Genomic DNA, 7,018 nt, shown 5'->3' with positions numbered 1-7,018 from the left:
TTTCCCTATCTTTTCCTTTGCCCTGTTCTTACCTGCAAGACAAGGAGAAAGAGAGCAATCAGTCAGCACTTGGAATCAAGCTTCTAGTCAGGAATTGACTGCCTGGAACCCCTTGCCTGATTACTTACCTGGCATTGCTCTCGAGTACTCATCTTCAACATCTTATACTTCCAGAGAAGATACCATATCTGCCTGAGGAACAGATAAGGCAAGTAAGAAGGATACAAGGAAGCATGTGGAGACAAGTGTAACAGAACACGTGCCGATACATCCACTACTTTGTCAACAACAAATGTATCTCATATCATCAGGGTCGAACGTACTCTAGATTTGATGGACTTGTTTTGACCCTCAAATTCTTGAGTCGGCCTTATACTTTAAAGGAAACTAGAAAACCCTCCAACCCCGTTCAAGAATAAGCCTGTGGAAAGTTACTTCTTCAAAAGTAAAAGTATCTCATATCATATTTTCTCCTTTTTCTTCTCTTTATCCTTCTTGCTGCCTGCAAGATAAGGAGAATGAGAACAATTAGCCGGAACTCGAAATCAAACTTCTGATCTGGGACTGATTGCTTGGAACTCTGATTGCTTACCTTGTATGTCACCTCTTTCGGCAAATCTCCTAGCTCGGTGACTTGGGGGGCTCCTACTACATGGTTTATATCGCGCTTGACCAAGCCTGAAACTACAAGTAAGCTTCAAGTCAAATTGATACATTACCTTGTGCATCTCCACCGGTTAAAGATATCACCCATGGATGGAGGAAAAGTACTTTCAGAGAAGATGCCACATCTATCTATGAGACAGATAAGGCAAGTGAATACGATACCACACTTTGGTACTTAGAAGTTTCGTGATTACTCAACGGCTTGGATCTTGCAAGTCCCCAACCGAGGAGCTTCCTTCACTCTAGGGGAGTACTATTTGTACCATACTTGACCAATCCTGAAACTGCCGAGCGCCGGCCAACGTTATATCGTCAAGGACCCAGAAGAGTTTCCCTCCAACCTGGAGGCCAATCATAGTGCGACACGTGTCGACATCAGAAGCCAATCATAGCGCAACACGTGTCAACATCGGAAGCCAATCACAACACGACACATGTCAATGTCAGAACAAAGTTAGAAACTCTCTTCTATAAAAGGAGATCATTCTCCCACAATATTTCCTAATGTCATTTGTACTAAATCATTCACTAGTACTCACTAAAGGAGAGCTTGAATCTATGTACTTATGTAAACCCTTCACAATTAATGAAAACTCCTCTACTCCATAGACGTAGCCAATCTGGGTGAACCACGTACATCTTATGTTTGCTTCCCTGTCTTTATCCATTTACATACTTATCCACACTAGTGACCGGATCAATCTAGCGAATGTTACAAACTTGACACTTTCTGTTGTATTAAAGTTCCCACTAATTTTGTGCATCAACACAGTTCACCACAGATTAGTAACCCATTCTAATGTGGGCTACATGATCGAATATGTGTGTTGTCTAGCCATTATATGCAAATCCCTAACATATTGAAGTGATCTCTTAAAACTTGATTTGGAGCTTAGTTCTCTTCCCCTGTTTGTCGTATATATTACAGGGTTCCATTTTAAACATTCTGGCCGATAGCTATGGCGGTCCATCAGACAAATTAAATGGTTTAGTACGTGCTCGATCTCTAGTCCTATATCAATATTGTACAGTGTGGAATTTTTATCTCAGGACACCTCAATATGCAAATGAGATATAACATTTGAATCAAGAATTCACAGATACAAAAACTACTTAAAATAATTTTGAAAGTAAAAAATAATAATCTGTTGTATGCCTATTACCTTCGCTAGACCCAAAAAAGGTTGGAAATGCTTGAAATTGGCTGGAAAAAACTCGCATCTTCATCAGAAAAACCCACCTGCAAGCTGAGCTTATTGAACTCTTCGATCAAGGGGTAGATTTGAACATGCAAAGCTCGAATGTTATTGTTAGGACTCTCCTGAGTCGCTGGAGAATAGCAAGGGGAAAAACAGAGAAGGGAGAAGGAAGGATAAAAAAAATTATAAAAAAAAAGTGCATACTAATCCAATCCAGGGACACAATTAGAATAAGGCTAAAACTGTGAGGTTGAGAGACTCACCCAAAACAGTAAATTGTAGCAATGTTCCTTCAACTTTAATCAAATTAGAGCAATGGTTCATCAACTAAAAATCCATTACCATTGGTCCCTCAACTTATCAAAATGTATAGCTATAGTCATTTTCATCAATTTCGTCAAAATTTTGTCAAAATAAGTTATGTTGAAATAACCATTTATATAATTAGGGTCCCTCAACTCATCAAAGTGTGTAATTATGGTCATTTTCATCAACTACATCAAAAATTTTGTCAAAACGAGTTATGTTGGAAGGAACATTGCTACAATTGGATTAAAGTTAATGGACCATTTCTCCAGTTGAATTAAAGTTGAGGGACCAATGGTAATGAATTTTTAGTTAAGGGACCATAACTGCACGTTTTGATGAGTTGAGGGACCAATGGTAATGAATTTTTAGTTGAGGGACCATTGCTCCAATTGAATTAAAGTTAAGGGACCATAGCTTAAATTTAATCAACGTAAGAAATACCTGCATAAAAGTATTAACACACACAAATCATCTCATTTGAATCTTGTTTATACCATATTTAGGGCCTCGTATTTAGACCTCGTATGAATACTGGGGGGACTTAAATGTAATTATGTAATAAAGGAAGGGGCAAATATGTAATTAGGGGAGGAGCCCTTATTCTATAAAAGGGCCTCCTCACCCTCACAAACCTTAAGCCTCTCCTATCTAGAAAAAAGCTCTCACACTCTCTCCCTCACTTCTCAGAGAAATACAATACAATCAGTATGGACGTAGCCCAAACCTTAGGGTGAACCATGATACATCTTGTGTCATTTACATTACTTGCAGATTCACGGTTGGATTTACATTGTTCCAAGACCTCCGGTTTTGTGCATCAACATTTGGCGCCGTCTGTGGGAAACGACACGAAAAGTTATGTCGGTTCTCTCTTAAATTTTCATCTCACCACCGTGAAAACTTCACAACATCCACCGTGAATCTACAGAAACCCAACACCCACACTCAGAGACACCACCATCTCTCTCTGGCTAGGCAATTATCTGCACAAGTTCCACCCCTCCTACCAACTCCTTTTATGCAAGAAAACCCGACTGCCAACACGTGGAATTGGTGGCCAGGCAAGCGCGAAAGACGGGATTGATCATATTCTAAAACTCTCTCTTTCATCCTCCCCTTGAAACGTGCAGGCCCTCTTGGTGACAGGTCTCACTCCCAGTTTTTTTTTAAAAAAAAAGCAGATCTCCTTGACGATGCTTTCAGTCCTTCCAATCATCGTCGCCTCCGATGGAATCATCTAACGGTCCAGATTCCACCGATAGGTTGCCATCCATTGACTTTTCATATTCTCAACAATCTCACTGCCGTACTGCCCAAATCTCCCTTTCTTGGTTTTGGATTTGAACCCACAACAAATCCCCTCAAAAGCTCGCATTCTTACACAAAAAACCCAGAAACCCCAAGATCAGAATCCATGCTTCTCTGCTTGAAGCTCCGGTCTTATGGGCTAGCAGGCTCTACATCTTCTACGCTCTCTTGAAGACTGGTTTGGCTGGATCTCCAGCTAGCCCACTTCTGTCAGGTGCAGCCGTGCAGGTCCAGAAAGATAGGAGAAGCTTCGTTGCCCAACCCTGAGTTTTTAGTACGTGTCAGGCACTGCATCGGCGGTCGGAATTGCCACCGGAAACAGGTAGAGGACGGTTAACAATGGCCGAGCAGAAAGAAAGCGACGACTCGTCGTCACTGCACGGCAAGTACGAGTTGGGCTGTCTTCTGGGTCACGGCACTTTCGCCAAGGTTTACCATGCCCGACACCTGCCTAGCGGGAAGAACGTAGCGATGAAGGTGGTGGGGAAGGAGAAGATGATTAAGGTTGGGATGACGGAGCAGATCAAAAGGGAGATCTCCGTGATGAGGATGGTGAAGCACCCTAACATCGTCGAGCTCCACGAGGTCATGGCAGGAGACAATAGTGTTGGCAGCCCACCAACCCCAAGGTCATGGCAAGAGACAATGGTGAAGCACCCCAACTCGATTCCAGTACAGCCTTCTGGGCTCGTATCTTGGCCTGTCGCCGCCTGCCACAGTTCTTCCATTTTCTTGGTTGAAGCAGCAAGTTCCATGACTATGAGCCGGTGAGGAGCCCACCTGGGCTGTTGCTGGTGTATGTGCTATTAGCATCATCATCTCATTAATTTTGGAGAAGGTCCTACACAAAGTTGGAAAATTCTGCACCTAAAAAGAAATGGAGGGCACGACAAAAGAAGAAGAAAATGGAGGAAAGGAATAAAGAAAGAAACAGGTGTTAGTGGAATTGTAAACAATTCCACAAAGAAGTGGAAGACTATTCTGCACCTAAAAAGAAATGGAGGGCACGACAAAAGAAGAAGAAAATGGAGGAAAGGAATAAAGAAAGAAAAAGGTGTTAGTGGAATTGTAAACAATTCCACAAAGAAGTGGAAGACACGGCAAAAGAAAAAGAAAATGGATGTCTGGAGAAAAGCAGAAAGTAAAAGCAGAAAGTAAAAGCAGAACACAAAAGTAAGGAATAAACACCCCACCAGAATGATGTGATTTACTTTTTTGACAGATGTATGATGTAATTTTTTTTTATCTCTCAGAGACATCTGTATAAACCCCATCAGAGGGTAATAATATAAAATAAAAATAAAAAAATAAAAAAAATAAAAAAACGGCAAAGCCCAAAATTAATAGGCTGGCATGTAGTGGAGGGCGAAGGCCCATAAGCCCAAAATAGCACTCACCAGGTGACCAAAAGCATGCCCAGTACTCCAAAAATTATTCGGCAACTTGCCTCTATTATCACCAACCAGGTGACCAAAAGTACGCCCAGTACTCCACAATTATTCGGCAACCCGCCGCTATTAGCACTAACCAGGTGACCAAAAGTACGCCCAGTACTCCAAAATTATTCGACAACTCGCCGCTATTACCACCAACCAGGTGATGAAATGTACAACCCGTACTCTCATATCATTTGACAACTAGTCATTCATGCCACCAACCAGGTGATGAGATGTACAACCCGTACTCTAATTTGGCAACTAGCCATTCAGGCCACCAACCAGGTGATGAAATGCACAACCTGTACTCCCTTTCATTGATAGGAGCATATTTATGCGACTTAGTTGGCTTGTTCTTGTGTATTTATGTCGTGTTTCCTTAGTTATTTTAATGTTTAAAGTCATTTTCGTGTGTTTTCAGATTTTATGGACAAAGTAGGCAAGAAGATGCATTTTGGAGCATTTTGGAGCAAAATGGAGCTTGGAATGCATGTCACATATTTGGGCCAAAGTGGATGGACGAATTTGAGAACGAAAGAGGCCAAGAATGTGAAGAATTATGGTCCAAAAGATGAAGAACTCAGCCCAAAAATTTGTCACCCCAACTTGCCTTCATTGCCATGCAAAACAACATAGAATTCCCTTTGGATTCCCATGCCATGCTTGATCACTCTTGTCCCCTACATAATTTCTGATTTCATGCTTCAATTCATTTAATTATTACACTTAATTGCTTGATACCTCTTGTTCCCTTCACCCACAAAATTTTATACAACTTTCACAACCATAACATGCACCAATTCATGCTCCATCATTCACATTTGGAATCCCATGCCTTGTGTACCACATGTTGCTGCACCTTTGACCCATTTATTGACACATTTTCACCTCCCTTTCCATCTCTATGCAATGTACACAATCATTCATGCCCCCTAGCTACAAGACCACTCCATTTTACCCTTCACACTTTGCATCATCACTTCATTTTCACCCTTGGACCATTGCACACCACATACACTCTTTGCCATGCATTCTCCCTAGCCTAACCTGATTTTCTAAGGTTTTTGGGGCCTATATATACATGTTTACACCCCTTGGCAAAGGGTTCACACTCTCATATTCACCATTCATCACAGAAATTCGTCCATACTCACCCTAGGTAGCAAAACACCCCAAAAACACCATTCTAGTGCCTAGAAAACATAACAGCCACTCCACCTTCTTCCACCCTCTTTGCCTAGTTCTCCACCACCCTCCAACCCTCAAACACTCCTCCACACTTACCCTAAACCTTTCCATACCATTCCCCATCCATTCTACATCATAAAACTACCCAAAAATCCGTCCACAAAGCAGTCTGCCGCAAGCAAGCAAAGGAGAATTCTTGGATGCACTTGCTACCCAAGTTGGAGCATTTTAGGTGTTTTCTTTCCTTTGATTTTAATGTCTAATTTTATGTATCTTTGCTTTGTGAGTATGAGGAACTAAACCCCTCTTAGTTAGGGGGTGATTCGAAACCATGTTCATACTTGCAATATGATTTGATTACATCCAGTTGTGATTCATAAGTTGTGAATTCAATTTGCTTATCCGATCGTATAAAAAATGATTTGTGTATGTTGGTTGAGAGTGCACGCTTAATTTTCATGCATGAATTTAACGCTAGAATATAAGGGAGTTTCACCTAATCGTTATGAACTTATATTCACAAGTAGTGAAGGTTGCTAGTCACAATCACGTTAAGTAAATTCTTGGCATAAGTTTCATGCAAATCATAGTAACGAGTGCCTCGTCAATGCTTATGTTTTTCATAGAACTTAATGATTCTTGCTTGTATCTCTATTATGCAATTCATGTAGGGAACTTGTAGGGAATGTTTTGGGTTGTTGTATGCAATCATCCAATCCAATAACTTGTGGAAAAACTGAGGGTTAATTAGTGCAATTCACGGTTAATTTGGGGCGTTGAGTATTCATAGCTTATCGAAAAGTAACTGGAAATCGTTTTGTATGCAAGTGTGACATGTGTGGAGAAGAACCTCCTAGCTAGCCTTCCATCCATAAGTTTCATTCAAATTCATTTTACAACCTGTTTTGATTC

Source organism: Malus domestica, chromosome 09, assembly GCF_042453785.1.
Source record: "Malus domestica chromosome 09, GDT2T_hap1".
NCBI classification, from domain to species: domain Eukaryota; kingdom Viridiplantae; phylum Streptophyta; class Magnoliopsida; order Rosales; family Rosaceae; genus Malus; species Malus domestica.
Note: the sequence above shows the minus strand (reverse complement) of the source record.